Source organism: Amblyomma mixtum, chromosome 3 (assembly GCF_055824585.1).
Source record: "Amblyomma mixtum isolate Tamu chromosome 3, ASM5582458v1, whole genome shotgun sequence".
Lineage (NCBI taxonomy): Eukaryota > Metazoa > Arthropoda > Arachnida > Ixodida > Ixodidae > Amblyomma > Amblyomma mixtum.
Genome location: NC_143014.1, coordinates 20,424,429 through 20,443,837, shown reverse-complemented (window position 1 = coordinate 20,443,837; position 19,409 = coordinate 20,424,429). Strand labels below are relative to the sequence as shown.

The 19,409-nt window shown below is 48.2% G+C and overlaps 1 long non-coding RNA gene across 1 annotated transcript; it reads left to right on the top strand.

The window, feature by feature from the left end:
- Nucleotides 1-16,225: 16,225 nt before the first annotated feature.
- On the top strand, nt 16,226-18,737 carry LOC149349395 (uncharacterized). Its single transcript, XR_016289412.1, has 3 exons — nt 16,226-16,543; nt 16,611-16,727; nt 18,487-18,737. It is a non-coding gene; the product is annotated as an uncharacterized LOC149349395 (long non-coding RNA).
- Nucleotides 18,738-19,409: the final 672 nt, after the last annotated feature.

Below are 19,409 nucleotides of genomic sequence, written 5' to 3'. Positions count from 1 at the left end.
TCTGTTGGGTAAAAAAAAATGTGTAATAATACTTGACTGCATCAATTGTAACTGAGGCAACTAGCATTACGTACAGCATGCTCTTGAGATTCCTTTAGCTATTGTAGAGAAGTCCATAACTGGCTTCATTGTAGCCTCATACTTGCACCATTAAACTCTGCACATAGATCCTCTTTCACAAAAGGAAGTGTGGTTAGGTTTCTGAATAGAGATGTGCACGGGCCGCAATTTCGAACCCGCGCCCGGCCCGGGCCCTACCCTACCGGCAGGAGCCCGGCCCGACACTGAAGGACCCTGAGCACGCTCGGGCCCGGACCGACCTGCAAAGCGGCGACGACACAAAAAGAGAATTTCAGGAAAATGAGTTTATTTATATGAAATTTAAATTTTGACCTCGCATTCCAGATGACAGTTTTCGAATATACACCAGACACAACGCATAACGGTATAGATTTATGACTCTAAGTTAATATGCTAGAACAAGTTGTTCATTGATGATGGCTTGATCGAAACAATAGCGGCGCTCCTTCATCACGAATCCTGCGGCGCTGAAATTTTTCTCGCTGCTTAAACTGGTGGCCGCAACGGCGAATACTTTCATAGCAAGAAGAGAAACGCTTGAAGTATGAAGGCAAGTGACAGGCATGGTGTCGTAAGCCGTGGGTGGCGTGTCATGACAGGAAGACTTTTTGGTTTGTCAGAGGATAAGCGAGCCAATAAGCGACAGCACTGCGCTATCCTGCGAATACCGATGTGGACGCGATCGTGTCCCTGCTTCTGCTATTCATGGGAAGGCATGGTGCTGTGTTATCTTCGCTGACAAGCGATTACGGCGAAACGCAGCAACCAAGCCTGCGCCAGAATAGTACTAGCCGTAGTGGAGGCACCAGTGACATTCTTCTAATGCCATTCAAGTGGTGGGGGCCCCCCCTTCGCTCTCGCCCGCGACTATTGTCTGTCTCCCCTGACGGAACCGGAGAGAGTAGCTCCTGCCGAGTAGACGGACAAGAGAGAAGGCAGCTGGCTCTGCGGTGCGTTGCGAAGCGTCTTCCCGAGAAAACGACCCATCGTTACCTGCGCTAGATACCCACAGCGGCGAGTGGAAGAATTTAACCCTTTCCTGAGGTGTTGCTGCAAGGAAACATATACATCTCACGCGGGGGGTGACAGTGACAAGTTCCTCTTGTCGACCTCGGTCATCGACCAGTACTCTAGCAGCTTCCCTGGGCACCACGACCCGGGAACTCGCGTGCGCCGTACACAGCCCTACCTCCGCTTCCCAGAACCTTCCATTCTTCTTACCCTTCCAACTACAAGGCGCTCAAAACTGGCTGCTTTTCCACAACGTTGGTACTTGCTAGAACCAAAAATGCGTTTCGAGCCCCAGGTTGCTTTTTTTTTAGCATTTGTACTATCCTCCCGTCCTTGTACATTCCCTCCTGGATGGTCTAGACACAAATCGCTTCCTGCTGTGCATGCAAGACGCCCAGCGCACCATGGCCATATTCGCACTTCCACATATGATACATGCTTTGGCCAGCTTAGGGCCCTGGGTGTTTGGTTCTGAGTAACACTGTATGGCGCGTATTGCATTCCCACCAGGCAGAATTTAAATATGAGAAAATTCATCGCAAGCTATTTTCTTGTATTCTCCAAGTAAATTACTCCTATACTAACTCCTCTCAAACAACTCAGTTCTCGTAAGCAAATAAAACTGGCAACATTGATGATTTTGATAATGCCTTTATGCATCTAATACTATCAGGAAGTGGTAAATAAAAAAAATTAAATTCTTTCATAATGACCTGTACGCTGCACTTGTGCTGCTCATTTATTTCATGCTGTACATTTTCTCAGTGCAGTGTCTTCTTTGATAGGCATATTTCTGGCTCACTACATTCTTTGCTTCGGTTCACAATTCTTCTTTTAGCTACATTTCATCCACTTTTCTGCCATGATCTGAATTCAATCGTAATTTGTGTTTAGACATTTTGGTTTGTCCGTGCTCCTGCAATGTATCATTTTATCTCATATCTTTCAACAGTCCCTTTCTTCAAGCACTGTTCCACAGGATTGGAAGGTAGGCAAGGTCATTCCAGTCCCGAAAAAAGGCCCTTCACAGTCACCCAGTAATTATCGTCCTATATCTCTCACTTGCGTTTGTTCTAAACTAACGGAACATGTAATTCACTCGCATGTCGTAAACTTTCTATTACCTAATAATTTCTTTCATCCCAACCAACATGGGTTTTGTAAGGGTCGCTCTTGTGACACTCAGCTAGCATTATTCATTGATGATCTTAGTTCTAGCCTCGATAATAACATTCCCGTTGATGCCATATTTTTAGACTTTGAAAAGGCTTTTGACAAGGTTCCTCACAAACGGCTATTTTTAACACTTTCGTGTCTTAACCTTGATATGCGCATATATGAATGGATATGTGATTTCTTAACTAACCGCCAGCAGTTTGGGTATGTTAACAATACCGCCTCTTCCAGGTCTCCCGTACTTTCAGGTGTGCCTCAGGGTACTGTCCTTAGTCCTCTACTCTTTCTAATATATATAAATGACATTGCTTCAAACATCTCATCTTCCATTCGCCTATTTGCCGACGATTGCATTATTTACCGCCCTATTAACAATCAAGCCGATGCTCATGCCCTCCAAACTGACCTTTCACACATAGAAAGTTGGTGCAAAACATGGCTAATGTCCTTGAATGTGAAAAAAACTTCGTTAATTTCTTTTCACCGGCGCCGCACTTACCCAACTCCTTGCTACGTACTTTGCGGTTCCGTTATTTCTCCGACATCAACATGTAAGTACCTGGGAATTAACATATCGCATGATCTTTCTTGGTCCACCCATATCACTGCCATTACTAATGAAGCTAATCGTGTCCTGTCTTACTTACGACGTAATTTGTCAGTAGCTTCTTCGTCTATTAAAACTCTCGCCTACATAGCGTTGGTTCCTCCCTAGCTGGAATATGCATGCGCAGTTTGGGACCCTCACATTTCTTATCTAACTAAAGCACTTGAATCAGTGCAAAACCGTGCAGCTAGATTCATCCATTCAGACTACTCTTATCATTCTAGTGTGACTGCCATGAAGTCAAGAGCTAACCTGCCTGACCTCGAGCTGCGACGCAGGAGAGCGAAGGATAGCGCTTGTACTGCATCGTTTCTCTGCTGTGTTTGTCATTGTAGGCGCTACTGTTTGCTTTCTCAAGTACTATGCACCATCTAGCCGAAACTGAAGTTCTTCTAAACCTTCTTTGATATTAGCAGTTCCAAATTGAAGCCTCTGCAGGATTTGAAGGACCTATGCTAATATAAGCACACAGCCGATTTTAGGCCCAAGGAGCTGAGGACTCATTTTATGCATATGTAAACAGCTCATCTATCTGTACTATTGTAACCTGCATTTTCTATTTTACCTTATGCGTTGTTCTTATATTTCGTGCCATAGTGCTGAATGTCTTTATTTTTTTATGTATTATACTATAAATTGATGCTGTCATTTGCTGTCAAAGTGTTGTTTCTTTTTATTCACTGAAATGCGATTGTAATGTGTATCTCTTATGTTGTTTGGTGTACTTTCCGTGTTGTTTTTAAGGAGCAACTTGTATTTCTTACGTTCACTGCTGTCATCTAATGGTCCCCTGGGCCTTGTCAAGCTGTGTGCCCAGCTTTAAACCCAGGGTGACCAGCCAGATTTCTCTGGTAAATAAAGTGCATTGACTGATTTATTAATTCATTGATATGCAACTTGCAAATGATTGGGAAGGAGGGGAACACTTAGGTGGCCCCGAGAAGGGCCTTAGTAAGGACAACATCCGTTATGTGCCTCTTCACTAAGCAGCGACGGCAATCCTTCGACGCAACCACGATATCTGATGTTTTTATTTAAAAAAACACAAGGGAACAAAGTCATTCTTTATGAAGTGCGATCGCCTCGTGGTTTCATTCACGGCGAACAATCATCCGGCAAGTCCGGCTCTTTGGACGGATTCAGGAAACGACTGAAAAGAACGAAAGTAATGAGCGAACAAAGGTGCACTGTACACGGGTTATAACAGAAAGAAACAAAGCTTGGCGCTTCACTCAGTCAACCCATTCAATGAGGCGTAGCGTGAGCTTTAAAGCCGATTTCGACAAAGTGCGAGAAGTCGCTAAAGAAACAAAGCTACACTGCACTGGGTGAATGATGTAGCTAGGCCAAGCGCAAGTCATAACTCCTCTAAAGGCGCACTGCACTCTGTTAACCCTGCAACAAGGCCTAGCGCGGGGGCGCCGATTTAGACAAAGAGAGGGAACACGGCCGCGAGACGGGATAACCGCAATCTGCCAGGAAGCAATGAGGTGGCCCTGAAAAGGGCCGTTTGGAGGAGCTCTTCAAAGTCAACCTACAGCGGCGCGGCGGCGCGGTGAGCAGTAGGCCCAGCAGTGGTCCGACTTTTGCCCTTTTGCTCCACACCGACGACACCGGTGCACGACGTAGACCTCTCCTGGTCTTGCCCGTGAAGCCGAAGCGATCCCTGGTCCGTTGATTCTGACGAGGGCCGCGACGATAATCTTAGACATCTGATCGATGCCCCGATCTCTCGCTATGTGGTAGCGGTCCGCGATGAACAATGACAACCTCGGCATTTGAGAAGCATCCAGGAAACGATGTTGCAAAAAAAAGTTTCGTTACAAGTGCCGCAATTTGGTGAGTCCTCAATGCCCGAGAAAACTTGTGACAATGTAGTTCAGCCCGTACCTCAGGGTTGAGAATGCGCACGCCCGACATGCCCGTCAGCGTGGCTGTCAGACGGGGGTCCTCAACGCGCGCCTGATGTGGATCCTTGTAGTGCCGCGGCAAAAACTTTAAGTACGTGCACGACACTAGCCACGTGCTCCTGGCGAAACGGCGAAAGCCGCAAGCAAACACTGCACCGAAATTTCAGCTGACTGTCGCCGACGAGCGCACCATGGACGAACGCCATAGCTGAACACGTCTGGAAACGGGCGCGCCGGCTATTACTTTTCGGGAGATCTCTGTCCTGTATCAAAACGCTTACGGCCGATACCCACCCCCATGTAAAGGCCTCAAGAAGGCAGAGGAGCGATGGCTACTTCGCCTCTACACCAACACGGTACTGTGCCCGGCAGTGCTCAAATATTTCAATTCGGCCTTTTCGGGCGAGTGTCGACACTGTGGGGAAGTGTTTGCGGACACGTATCACATGGTGTGGGCATGCCCCGCCAATCCTGCTTTCCCCCCCCCCCCCGCACTCGAGAGGACTGAGGGGCTACCCTGCTCGGCTGCTCAACTCTCCAGGACCAACAAACCCTGGTGACAAGAGCCCGGGCCGCCGCGGAGGCCACAGGGGTCCCGGACTAGGGATCCCTCTTAGTGATTGTGAGGGTCGGGCCCTTCAGGCACGGTCCAAGCAATACCTCTGTATATAGTATAAATAAATGTTTTACACCACCACCACCGAGGTTCACGAAACGAATGCCCGCACGCGCGGCGAGGCGGGCGCACCTAGCGATTCCCCAAGTGCTCTAGGGACAGGCCGAGATAGGCGCGGTGACGCCACGACCGGTTGAGAACGAAGGCGAAACCAAAAAACGTCAAGGAGAAGCGCATCCCATCGACTAATCAGCGTTTCCAGCCTACCTACCCGCAAACGCTTCTACGACGAGGCCGGCGGCAGCAGCGGCGGAAGCAGAGATGACCGCCACAGTGTACCGGACGTGACTCATCGCGAAGCAAAAGATGCGGCGCGGGCTGGCGACACCAGCAGCGGAAGCACAGACGACGACGGACGGTGTGGTGCTACGCCAGGTCAAGCTGAGGCTGCTAATCGAAAGATGCTGTGTCCCACGGGCCTGGGAGGAATTACTACCAGGTTACCACCAAAGAAATTACCACCAAAGATGCGGTGAAGGCTAAGCAGCGGCGACCGCTGCGCAGTGTTGAAGACGGAGGGGTCCTGGAGATGACTGATTCGTTCAGCCCCGCAGGTCCCGGCTCCGAAGGACGGTGTCGGACTGCGTTATCGAGGAAACGGTACAGAAGGTTTATTTTACATATTTACAGTCGAGATGGGAGTGGTCTGATCACAACACAACATCCCGTTAAATACGGTTCGTATTCCTCAGATCCCTGACTGGGGAATTTAGTTGGGAGAACGCTGTCCAATCGGATGGGCAGTTGATGACGCTGGCGGTACCACCCACGGCAGGGGGCGGTGCTGATGCTCTCTCGCTCTCTCACAGCTCGGGGGATGGGAAGGGGAAGACAGAGTCATCAAACACTGATGCGTCACCTTCACCACTGCCGCAAGGGTTCTGTGCGTTGCCTCCGCGGGAAAGGAGTATCCCGCAGGTGAATGAACCTCCTCGAACTCCCCCGCCGGATGGCCGAGGCAAGAGACCTCTGTCGAGGACACAGCCGTCTTTCGATTAACAGCAACAGCTGGACCTTGTGAGCACCACTCCGTCGTCCGGCGACCCGAGGGTAGACTCGGTCACTGGACGCCGGCGCCGTCGCCGCTGCTTGGCCTTCACCGCATCTTTGCTGGTAGTAATTTCTACCAGGCCCGTGGGACACAGCGTCTTTCGATTAGCAGCCTCAGGCCTGATTCTCACAGCCGGTCTCCTCTACGGCGCGGCGGCAACAAAGGCGGAAACCGCGGCCGGAACGGAACGGATTTCTGTTCTAATCGAAAGAGGCGCCGGACGCCGGAAAACCAGTTTGGGCGGGCGCTCGCTGCTCCCACGTGACTTTTTTTTCTTCCGCGCGAAAAAAAAAAACGCTGCTCGGCGGTGTCCGAAGGACATGCCGAAGTAGCGGTGAAACTCGTCTGTCGTCTGCTTGCGCTTTGGTTCGCTTGGCTCTTATCGCAGAAAAAAAACGATGCGATCTCGCAAGCGGTGGAAAAAGTTTGAAGTTCGTTTGTTAACTTTAAGCACCTCCCAAGTTTTTGCAGCGAAACACTGCGCGCACAGCACCAATATATATATATATATATATATATATATATATATATATATATATATATATATATATATATATATATATATATATATATATATATATATATATATATATATATATATATATATATATATATATATATATATATATATATAGACCTCCTTCACCCCGCGACGTCACGGAGATGCGGTGGCGCTGATGTCAGTAGCGACTTTCGCGTGGTAGGCAAAACAGGTTCCGCCTGGCCGTGCCTACCGCAGCTGCTGCAGCTACCGGCGGCTGCATATCGTGGCTGCGCACTGCAGAAGCAGCATGTACTGACCAGCTGCGTCGCTGTTGGATCCGCGTAGTATCATAAAACGAAAAATTAGATTAGCTTTAATAGGTTTCTCGGAAATGAATGCCGCATTAGGAAATGAGCCGCGGTAGTAAAAGCGCGAAGTCTGGGTGTAGACCGGCGCTGCCAGTCAACGTACTTCATAGCCCGGAAATTGCCGCGCTCATTCACCTGAACAACCGCATGGTACGCTTAAAATTGCGCAAGGAAAAGAAAAAGCATGAATGTAGCTGCGAACGTATTTATCACCCTGAGCTGGTGACTCAGGGTGACCCGCGTGCAGGGTCACCCTGAGTGACCCTGCACGCGGGCGCCGGCAGGGTCACTCTCCACCGAGGAGTGCGTTATTTTGTTGATAGCGCAGCATGTTATAACGTGTGCAGAAGTTATACGAACGTGTAATGACGCATTTTAGGGCATTTAATATATGCTTCAAAATATTTCTTAACATGAACGACATAATTATTTGATTGTAGTAGAAAAGTCTGGTAAGTTGTGACAATCTTGCGCGGTCGCGTTGGCATGCTTCGAACAGCGTACTTTCATTGCATCACGCATGTGTCATAAGCTTCTTCATGAAGTAGTACATGATCGCGAAGGCTGTTTGGAAAGAAGCAACCGCAGGCGGGCTACCAACAGAGGCACGTAGCGAGATTGATAGCGGATGAGGCAATGAAAAGTGTTTTCTTTATTGATGCTTGAGATACGTAACCAAATTTGGTGCAAATATGAAATTGCTCTGCTAATTTCAGCAATGCGTTTTATTTTCAGCTATACCTGGTAAAGTTCTTGGATAATTATAATTAACACCCTCGTCAAGTCACCACGGGTCTTGAATAATTAAGTAGAAAATGCGGAAATTTTTTATGCCAGCACGTTGCCAACGCCCTATTCTCTATGATGGCGGTATTACTTCTTTTTTTTTTTAGATTCGCAGTACCTTTCTTATCAAAAATGACTACCATACTACTGCTCCTGTAGCAAAAAAAAAGTAGAGAGATTTATTGCACTCCTCAATGTCTCTGGAATCGTTCGCGACAAATAGAATCATTCTATTTCCATTCGTTACAATTTTACGAAGGGGTGAGTGATGCCAATCAGAAAATGTGGTAGATCACAAAACAAAGCTTTAAGTTTTTTTTCCCTCGTTTATGGCCTCTTCGCTTTCGTTTTGGTCAAAGAAATTCCGCACTGAAATCAACAAAAACCTCTGATCCCTCTTCTGCGTAGTGATACTACCATTATGGTGCTCCGTCGTCGGAAACCCGCAGGATTTGCGACGTGCCAGGACCATCAGGAACGCCATTACCTCACAATTTTTGACGACCACAGATCTAAAAACCGTAATTTTATGAATTTCTACTGAATATTTTGCTATAATTTTTAGTAACCAAACAGAAGACCCAGGGCTGGAAGAAATATAATTTCAGGAATCCAAACTTTTCACCAAATCGACCAGTTTAAGAAGGGGAGAAGTCAGCCTGGTGGTGCCTGATCTGACGGCTAAAAAGAGCGGCTACGCGAGACAGATGAGATCGGGACACGATCGACGCTGTCCCCACTTTTCGCACTGTGCGACACGTGTGTCAACAGACGGTGAGCGCACGTCGGCTCTGCCGAAAACACGCCAGTGCTTCCCTCAGCACTGTCCCGAGGTAAAATCATTCTTGCTTGTTCAGTGTCAAAAACTTATCATTTTATTGAATGCCTAGAGTAGAAACCAACTGCAGCGCTTTCTAGCCATAATACAATACACACCGTGTCGAAATACGCCGTACATGGTCAACGCGAGCCCGTGTACTTCGAGGAATACTAAGTTGAAAGCATCAACCATTGTTATGATTCTCGGAAACTCAAAACGCGCATACAAGCCTTGAAAACCGGCGCTCCACCACCTCAACTCGACGCCACTCCCTGGCCTCTTGCCTACCGCGAGCCCGTTCGCGACTGCAGCGCCACCTCGCTTGTTTGCAAACATGGAGGAGGTCTATAGCAATATAGCTATAGCTTTAATATAGCAAGCTATTTTTAAAGACGGTGCAGAAATGTGTGCTGCAGTCACAGTATTCAGGCCATTATGCACGAAATTGAACATATGTACGATGGTAATGAACTCTGTTGGCTTGCGAGATTGGTCTTTATACAACCATTTAAGAATTAAGCTAGCAAAACAGTTTGAACGGCTAATAAAAACAATGAGGCCTCAAGAGCTAGCAAAGGGTGAACGGAATTTCATCGCAGCTTGTATTGCAGAGCGTCACCTCGCCGGGCTAGCAGCAGGCCCCAGATAGTGTTATTGACCTTCGTATTCCTTTTGCTCACCGCTAGCGGTATCAGGAAGGACAGACACGGCAAGTCTATTTCGAGTCAAAGAAAATTGATTGCGTTTCAAAAAACAAAAAACATGGACGTCAGGAAGTTCTCATGGAAAAGCTTTTAGTGCTGTCTTTTCATTCTTCTGACTGATTTCTTGAAAAAAGTGTCAATTTAAAAGTTGTAGATCACTTTGACAAACGGTCGGTTAAAGTGTTCGCAACAACTTATCGTCCGAGTAGTTTTCTCTCAAAGCTCTAAAACATAGCGCACGAAATTCAAATACATAACAGTGGTGCTACTGTAGCGTCCCAGAAAAACAAAATCATTTATCGTATATCTCACGCCTAGTGCAAAACACAATGCTCATTCGGAGACCCGTTTTGGCTCGAACACCTCGTATATTGCCATATGAAATAAAACTGTCATCCGCTCTCTGTTCCTCGACAGCGGGCGCTTTTCGGGGCGCAAGACGCGTGCATCTCCCGACGGAGAGTAAAAAAAAAGAGGAGGCCTTTTTTTTTTTCTCCCTGCCCTCGCACCCGCGCATCGCCGCCGCCGACGATTACTTTAGCCGACGACGCTTGAGCCGCGGATGACGTGAAGCGAGATCGCGCTATGACTGGTGCGTTCTCCGTGGGGCGGGGCTCCATCGCCGCCGCTCGACGGAAACGTAGAGCAGGACCGGCGGCACCGGCCACCCGATTTGGGGGGGGGGGGGGGGGGGGGGGGAACGGTCCAAAACCAGCCCCCTCCGTCGGCTCCCGGCGTGACGGAGGCGACGGAGCAAGGGAAAAACCGACTGTGAGAATGTGGCCTCAGCTTTACCTAGCGTACCGTCCGTCGCCGTCTATGCTTCCGCCGCTGGTGTCACCAGCCCGCGCCGCATCTTTTGCTTCACGATGAGTCACGTCCGGTACACTGTGGCGGTCATCTCTGCTTCCGCCGGTGCTGCCGCCGGCGCCAGGCCTCGTCGTATCCTTTGCTTCGCGATGAGTCACGTCCGGTACTAATTCTTCCCAGGACCGTGTTCCTCGATCTTAACAGGGCGTATCTTCGAAACATAATAAGAAATTGCGTTTAGCCCAGGAGCAGATTGACAGATTGAGACACTAAAGTTGTGAAAATAGGCCGCTCGCCGAGACCACAATATCAGGCATGAGTTCAGGAAGATACTACAGGATAGGTGATAGGTTTCTTTTGCAGCATTCTGCGAGTACGAATGTGATGCATTAAAAAGCATTGCCTTATCAGCGTCACCAGGTGCAGGAGTTTGACTATTAGAAATAGCGAGAACACTAAGCGAATCTTTTCTACTACACCTAACATATTTCCATACTTCCTTTAGTTTTGTGCGTAATTAATCTTTCACCATAATTCAGGCCGTATTATATTAATCATTTTTTATACATGATGGGAGTGGAAGCAGATTATGTATATTTGCGGTAGTTTGTTGTGTGCGGAAAAAATAAAAATGAGTTGTCACTTACATAATATACTAAAATACCAGCGTGTATCTTTTGAGCACCACAGTAAGTTAAGTTCCATCAAAGACTCATTTGTCTTTGTTAGTCTAGTTGGCGCATGTGTCACATTGGCACAGCCAAATAACAGAAAGGGGTCAGAAAGCTGTTGCTTGATGGGACGCACTGACAATGCATAAGTGCTGTAATCACTGCAAATAATGACAGGCATCGAAGTTGCGCCCAATATTCGCAGACCTTTCCCAGAAATCCAGGAAAGATACCACGTAATCCGGATTAGGGATTGTAAACAATTGCCTTTAAGGTGCTAGCTAATACACCTAGCGATGGAGAATTCAAGGTGGTCAGTAATGAAGCAGCATTTTGAGGTCATATTATAAATAACATTACTTTTTATGTGAAGAGCTACACCTCCTTCTTTCATATTTCTTCGGCATAACGATATGCACTTATGTATATCCTGTGAAATGTACCGCATCACCTTTATCACTGAACAACGTATCGGTAAACGTCAGGTCATCGAATGAGCGATCAAGCGTATTTGAGAACATATCGAGGGCGTCTTTTTTACATCTTAAACTTTATGCGTTCAAATGAAGCATTTGAAGTCTTTTCCTGCTATACTCGGATTTAAAAGAACCGTGGTCGCAACAACTGTCGCTTGGGCTGATCATGTTCGCGGGTGCATAAAATGTTCCGAGTGAGAGGCCGTCTTATCATGGTTTTTCCAAGGAGTCTTCCGAACCAACTTGATACTGCGGCTGCGGGAGCTGCGACGTACGAAAATTTTCTTCTTCTTCACCCAGGCTAATTTGTACTCTTCTTCAGCGGGCATGGTTTTCATCATCCAGAAAAGCATTTTTCTTTGGACTGTCAGGTTTTCATTTATTCACTTTTTTTTGCCTTCCTTAAGTTCTCACTTCTTCTGAAGTCACGAGTCTCTGACACGCCAAAACTCGAAAGGAATAAGCACAGCAGCAACCTTTTCATTCTGTGCTTCAGTGATGTTATCTGGAACCCTTTGAAGAATTCGGAGTGCAGCTTCTACATCCGTTTCTGTAACCCGTGTAACCTGAGGTGGTTTGCAGGCAGTTAAGTTCGTCCGTTAGATTTTCATTTACATGATGCTGCAGGCCATGTATTTCCTCATACGTTCGATAAGGCCTCGTCGTTGTCACTGCTGTTGAGGGTGTGACAATGGTGTCTGAGTTATGTTCTCATCTCGTGCTAGCTTAGCTGGTTGGACACAATGATCACAAAACAAAGAGAGAAAAATGAAGGCTTGGTTTGGTTTATGGCTTAATGTCTCAAAGTGACTCACGCTATGGGGGACTTCGTAGTGCAGGGCTCTGCGTAATTTCGGCCACCTGGAGTGCTTTAACGTGCACTGACATCGCACAGTACACATGGCTCTAGCATTCCGCCTCCATCGAAATGCGACCGCCGCGGCCGCGATCGAACATGCATCTTTCGGGTCAGCAGCTGGGCGCCATAACCACTGAGCCACCGCGGCGTCTGGTAGTGGTTGTATGGTGGCGAAGACTCGTTAAATGAATATCTGAAGGGAAGGCCATTGATGTGTCTAGAAACAGGGGAGGACCGAAAAGGATACCTCTGAGGCTGCCTGAGGCTTTTCGCCGAGTCGGAACCTCGAGTGCCGGCGACCAAGACATTCCTAGACCGTGCCTCGAGGAAGCGGCGTACGTGCCGGTCTTGCGGCGGTGGTGAACCGGCGGCCAGCATCTACATGAAGACAGGACTGGCAACTCGCTTTAGCGGCGGCGTCTCCCGCAGCCGCCGCTCTATGATTACGGTAGCGTTCCGTTTACAACAACTCTGGGGCCGTATTCTGCATCTATACATACCATTTTTTATTTAATTTTACATGACCTCAATTTGACAACTTCAGCAGCAGGTAGAAATGCAAACGACTTATCCCATACCGCCGGTCTGGTCGCAGCGCAGCCGTTCACCGGTCTGGAGCCGCCGCATCCAGTCCGGCTGAGTGACACAGACCGCGCTGCGCCCAGTCATCGCACAAATGACGCACAGGTGTCCACGCAAGCAGGTGGCACATGTTTCTGACACGACCAGTGCGAAACCTACTCTAATGCCTCACAGCTTTAACTACGAGTGCAGTTTCCTGTGACGCGCACTGGTAGTCATCGCTGTTCGCGAAAAAAGATGCAATGCGGAATGACGAACTTTGTGTTTCTACCCAAGCCTGAAGAGAAATTCCTTTTCGTATAGGACGTCAAAAGAAGGACTGGCTGCGGCGGCAAGAGCTCCTCGTAACTTTAGATCACACAGACCCGCGTTCTCTACAGGGTTATTACAACACAAGAGGCGGGAGCGGCCATAGACTAAAGTCGGCGGATCAATAGCAGGCATCTTTGGTTGTTTCATGACCAAGCGCAAAAGGGAGAAAGACGACGCCGACAGCAAACGACCCTCCTTAAAGTGGAGAATGTTTGGTATGAGGACCGAGGACACTGGAAGCGAGGGAAATATATGAAATGTGGTGACATATACCACGCCAAGTAGCAGGCCCAATGGGAACACCCATAAAGATAACATGAAAATGAAAGAAATTTATGCTACAGTGTACTAAAGTCGCCCCTATAGCGCCATGTTCTTTCTGGCACATACCACAGAGTGCAAGCGGCACGACGAACTTCGTGCGACCAGAACCAGGATGGCGGAACGCCGGCGTGCCGTGGCCGTCCTGCACCACAAGCGGCGAAAAACAGGGAACCACCCCCGCCATGATTTCAGTGTTGATAGAAACGTCGTGATTCGATTCTCAGTAAAATGCAGACGAAAGCAGCTTTGCCGTATTGTAGGGGATGAGGATGAAGAATTGTTTATGCTTAACGTTTATTGTCCTTTCCTTCAGGACATAGACTTGAAGAAACGGAAAAATCACTGCGCGGTGGTGATCGTGCCTAGCCGCGGCTACCGTTGTAGTGGGAGGTGGGGCAGCGTTTTTGTCTTCTAGAAGAATATTGGTCGAATCTGGAAGACTCGGATGAATCTGTCATTGTACATGATGCGCGCAGCTTGTTCACCATAGGCGGCTCACCGAGCCGGTCAGACGTGGTCGCACCGTAATTGACCGGCGATGAAAACCCGCGGTGAACGGCTGACCGCCCGGCGAACGTATCCAGCCCGACTTGATTGACTTCGAACAGACACCGGGTGGCCGGTCGCTAGTTTTTCGCAAGAAAATTGCGTCATGTGGATCGGCCCTTACAGGCCCCACAAGCTTCTGGCTCAAATAGAGCTTCGGGCGCACATAGGAAGAAAAAAAAGTTTGAGTGTGAAATCCTCTGCAACAGTACGGTTTCTGTGAGTCTTCTTCGGAGGGAAAATAATACCGCTGTCACGCGGGCACAGCTGGACTCCTTTCAGCTCCCTTCAACCAAGGTAGTCTCTATCTCGAGGGAGGTGTGCGTCGTGTGACGTGGTAGTCGTTTCGAGAAGGAAGTTTACGGAAATTCCTAGCGAGAGGAGATCGATAACCTCCCCTAAGTGTGAAAGGAGTACTCTCCTTTCCTGCATGCTTTGCTTCCGACTGAGTAAATAACGTTTTTATTGATAATTTCCTCTTTACTAGGAATTATATCAGTTTTTCGCGTAAAATGAGTATAATTGTTGCGATTCCACTAGTCTCAAAACTGGAGCTTGATGGCTCGCCTTGGCTATGCAAATTTTTGTTGTTTTGACCTGTCGCGTGAATGTTCCGCACTTGTAGCTGTATTGCACTACTCCATGCCATGTAGCACTATGATGGGTGACGGGTTCATGCAACCCGCAGAGCCTCCGCTTGAGAAGCGTAAGAGCTGAGAATTCGCAGAATCAGAATCCATCGCACAGGCACTGCAGAACGCCGCATACTGTGTCCAGTAGAGAGCGGACAAAAAATTGGCAGTGGCTTAGCTCTGGTTAAGCCTGGATATACAAGCGAAAAGCTGCAGTTATGCTTTGTTTGACGTCATGGCTGTCGCAGTTCGCGCACAATGCACTGGGAGCACCACGATAACGGTGTAGGCAAGCGCCTTATTAGCCCGCCTTCCGCATGCGTAGCAACTGTGGTAAACACGCGGCTGCAACGAAAGGGCAAACGGTGGCGAGGAGGCGAGCGCGCAGTAGCCAACTCCCGCGCTACCACTTCTGGGTCTTCTTTTCCTCCTGCCATGGCGAATGTCTGCACGTCTTCTACGGCCGCCGCCGCCGCCGCTCACACGTTCTCGCAACGCCTGGCGGAATAACCTTTTCCTCTTGGAACGGCGGCGGCGACCGCGCGGTAGCGGCAAGGGGTAAACCGGTGGCGACGAGGAGAAGTGGTGATGGAGCGCGCGCCGCGGCGCGCGGCCTCTTTTATGGCCGCTGCCGCCGCTCACGCGTTATCGCAACACCTTACGAAAGAACCTTCTCCTCTTGGGACGGCGGCGGAGACCGCGCGGCAGCGCGAAGGGTAAACCGGTGGCGAGGAGGAGAACGAAGGGGGTGGAGCGGAGGAGGAAGGGCGCGCCGCGGCGGCGCCTAGGCGTGGCCCACGCGAAGCGCGGTGTTGACGAGCCTACACTGTAAACACAAATAAGCCCAAATAGGAATATAAATGGCTAGTGTCCGCTTTTAAACTCCTTATTGAAAATTGCGCAATCGACTTTAAGTAGTAAAAAAGAGGAAATCCTCCTTTTTTACTGCCGTCGCGAAACCGAGGAGTAAAATAAAGCATTTACATGATTTTACTACTTTTCCAAGAAGGAGTATGTCGGCTTCAATACTCCTTCAGGCCCTTTATGCACTCCTTAGTGTCTGCCCGCCGCCTAGTGGCAGCTGCCGGTTCGCTGCACTTGCAGGTGACGACGCCGGCTCTGTCGTCGCTGCCTGCTCGCCTGTGCTTTTGCTGCTTCACGCACGTTTGTCATGTTACAAGACACCGGATCGCCGCAACCTCGCGCACCAATGTGCGCCACAGACAGTGCCTGTGAAGCCCCCAGTGTATTCGGAGAACGCTTGGTGTTGCATCGCCTGCGACGACAGTCTGCGAGAGGCTTAGCCAGCCGAGCTCCGCCGAGCCAACATTTCGGTGTGTGACGCGTCGACCTCCCCGAAGCCGCCAGTTTGCCACCCGCTCCTTTGCGCGCTCTTGTCGTGACGTAAGACTGGACATCATCGACCTTAGCAGCAACGTGCTGCAATGAACGTCTCACTCAAGCCAGCAATATGTGCAGAAGCAGCGGCTAGTCATTCATTGTCTACGCAGCATACAAGTGTTGGCTGCTGCCGTTTCGCCGCGCCGACATGGCGGTGTGTGTGTGACGCACCAGTTTTCTCGACATCGTCGGCCCCTCGTTCTTTCGCTGTATTGCAAGAATACTAAAGACCGGATTATCATCGTCGTGTGTTCTGGTAAGCAGTATTAAGCTCTCCTTTGATGCCATAGACGCGCATGCACTTAACGCCGCTCCCTTTTCAGTGTGCGTAGACTTGCTGTGAACCACGGGTGCGCCGAGATGAAAGGCTTAACGAGAACAGCAAAACAGCAAAGGCTTCATTGTGGTCCGGTGGAGCCAACTCACACAGCAGGCATGAAGTAAGTATCTGAGAAATTTGTTGTTGCATGCGGCTGAAAAAAAGAGTGTGGCACTGCAGTCGTGGCTCTTACGCTAACATGTACAGCTGGAAGTACGGTCAGTTCTTCTAGGGACCAAATTTTCTTCATGCGTTCACGCCCCATGAATATGGAAAAGCTGTACAGGCAATGACAGGTGAAAATGCACAGCCTAGGGGTCTGTGAATTTTTGTCACGTTATTACGAACAGTGCTGAGAACCGTGCCCTAATCGGTTGCTTCCTTTCCTGTGTTTTAAGAGGGCCTTGTTATGCAAACAATGCAAGCGATTTTATTCTTTTCAGTCATAGCACAGGACATGGCGACGCCTTAGCGCTCACGGAGATTAGCTAAACTGTTACATTTTCCGAGTTGGTGGCATCTTAACGTTGCAGCGATTTTCGGCAGCGGACATGAGGTTTCAACCATACTGAACGCTGCCTTTTCTGGATGGTTAGGAGTCTAGTTCCAAAATGTGGTATCTTGTAAGCTCTTCGCATTTGAAAAATGTTAAAAGAAGTTTCCACTTCGCGTGCAGTTTCCGAACACATTCCATTATGTGAAACTCGTGGAGGCAAGCGTTCCGGTTCAGACTGCTGATCCCAGGAAGGCAGCGAAAGAAAAAGAATAAAGCATACGCCAGTGTACGAGATCCCCTGCTCGTGCTGGACGTAGTACATTGGCGAAAGCAAGCATTTCCCAGAAAAACTGAAGCAGCACAAAGCGGATGCCAAACAAATGAACAAGGAAGGAAGCGCGGGTTGACAAGACTGACTTCGAGGGAACTATCCTTGCATCAACTGTCTACGATCAGTGACCCGGCGGATGACTAACCGAAGGCTTAAAAAAGGCAAGCTGTGACTCACTCGCAGTCACACCTGCTGAAAGAACGAAGAAGATTCCCAAACATGTTTTTTTTTTTTTTGGTTGGCGTTCTTTCCCGAAAGTATATTCCTTTACCAGCCATAGACCTGTGTAGAATGTTTTCTTTTGAACCCTGGCCACGAATGTGAGGGCAAAGCTTAACAGAAGACAGCTGGCGGCGGGAGGGTGGGTCTGGTGGTAGCTTTCTATTCCTAACAATGCCTGCTATGTCAGTCACCCTTGCCCTGCCTTTGGCCTATACGCAGAATGAGGACGTCCTGAAAATGCGTAGCTGCGGGCTCTCCCATCAAGGAAATTGCATGTAAGCTTCCGCTGCGTGTATGCAAAGCGCTGTCTTTTGTTTGCATGTCTTGATTTCAGTAATTGGTTCTGATATGGTGCCTGAAAAGCATGAGGAACCTCTGACAAGTAAAAAAAATTATATCTCGAGGCCTCTTTCGGTGCAGGAACGCAGCCAAAGGCAGCGCGAATGCGCAAGTGCCTCAGTAAGACCATTTTATTTTTTTCAGTTTTATGCTTTGCGGAAAAAATGTTCCCTATCGATGCTGCTTCCCATTCGCCGTATTGCCTTAACGTTTACGAAAGCGGCTCTCTGGAATTTGTGATTCCCTGAAAACCGCGTTTAGCCGCTGTCATCCGACAGGGTACAGGTATGTATTAGCTAGTTGATTACCTACTATGTTCTGCTAGCTAATCTTTTTTCATGAAAAACGTTTAAACTTCAATAATACCTACTTTATTGAAAAGTGCACTCTGAACGGCTTTGGGACGTTGACTTCTACACTTGAAGCACGTCATACTTCAAGCTTAGAGGTGCAATTCCTCTGATGTATTTGTTTTTCTAATCTTTCTTTCAGAAGGAGCCTGTATGTTGACAGCGAAGCATTTCAAGGTTCCCTCCTTGCTTTCAAGTGTGGCATCTCTATTTTCATTCCTTTGGGTATTTAAATTATGTACCCAAAGACAGCGTGGGTTAAGGCACTCTTCTTTTCTACAGGGGCCAAGACGTTGGTTCTCTGTAACCGTCGAAAGCAAGCTGCCGAACACATGTCTCAAATGTTTTGTACCCAATAAAATATTGTTTGAAATATATCACTGTAAGTTCATCGACGCATTTATCCTGGACTATCAAGCTCTAAAATGAGCCTTCCATACGAATACTTTATTTCAAATCGGCTTCCGCATCAAGTGAAGTAATATACTCGTCTGGGAATCATAAATGTAACCCTATAGTAAGAAAAATTTCTCCAAAAATTTCCTGTCAAAACTACTTAAAAGGAACAGGCACGTACTCCTGAAATATACTATAAAAGTAGCTGCAAAGGAGTATATAATACTTCTATTAATTGCCATGCTAACTCCTTTGTGATCACAACTTTACTCCTAAATAAACTCCCGTCTGCAGAGCGGTAACACTTTACTCCTTCTAGCACTCCGAAAGTACCCCTTCAAGCAGAGGAGTAGACGATATACTCCTATTATGAGGAGTATGAAAACCCCTTTTCGGGAGTGCGCTACGCGATGAGCCATTTACTCCTATCCGGGTGTTTTTCGGTTTGCAGTGTAGTGAAGCTTTTCGCTTCAAAAAAGGCTTCTGTAAGGCTATTTCGTCGGGACAACCTGAGTTGGACCATTTTTATGGCGCTCCACAACTCTCCTATTCCCGCCTAAGCGTTTCAAGCCATATTTAAAAAGTTAAATAATTAATGTCCACTAAATATTAAAGTAGTCGAAATGACAAAAAATAGCAGGTACGTTACACAATTCCTAGCAAGATTCA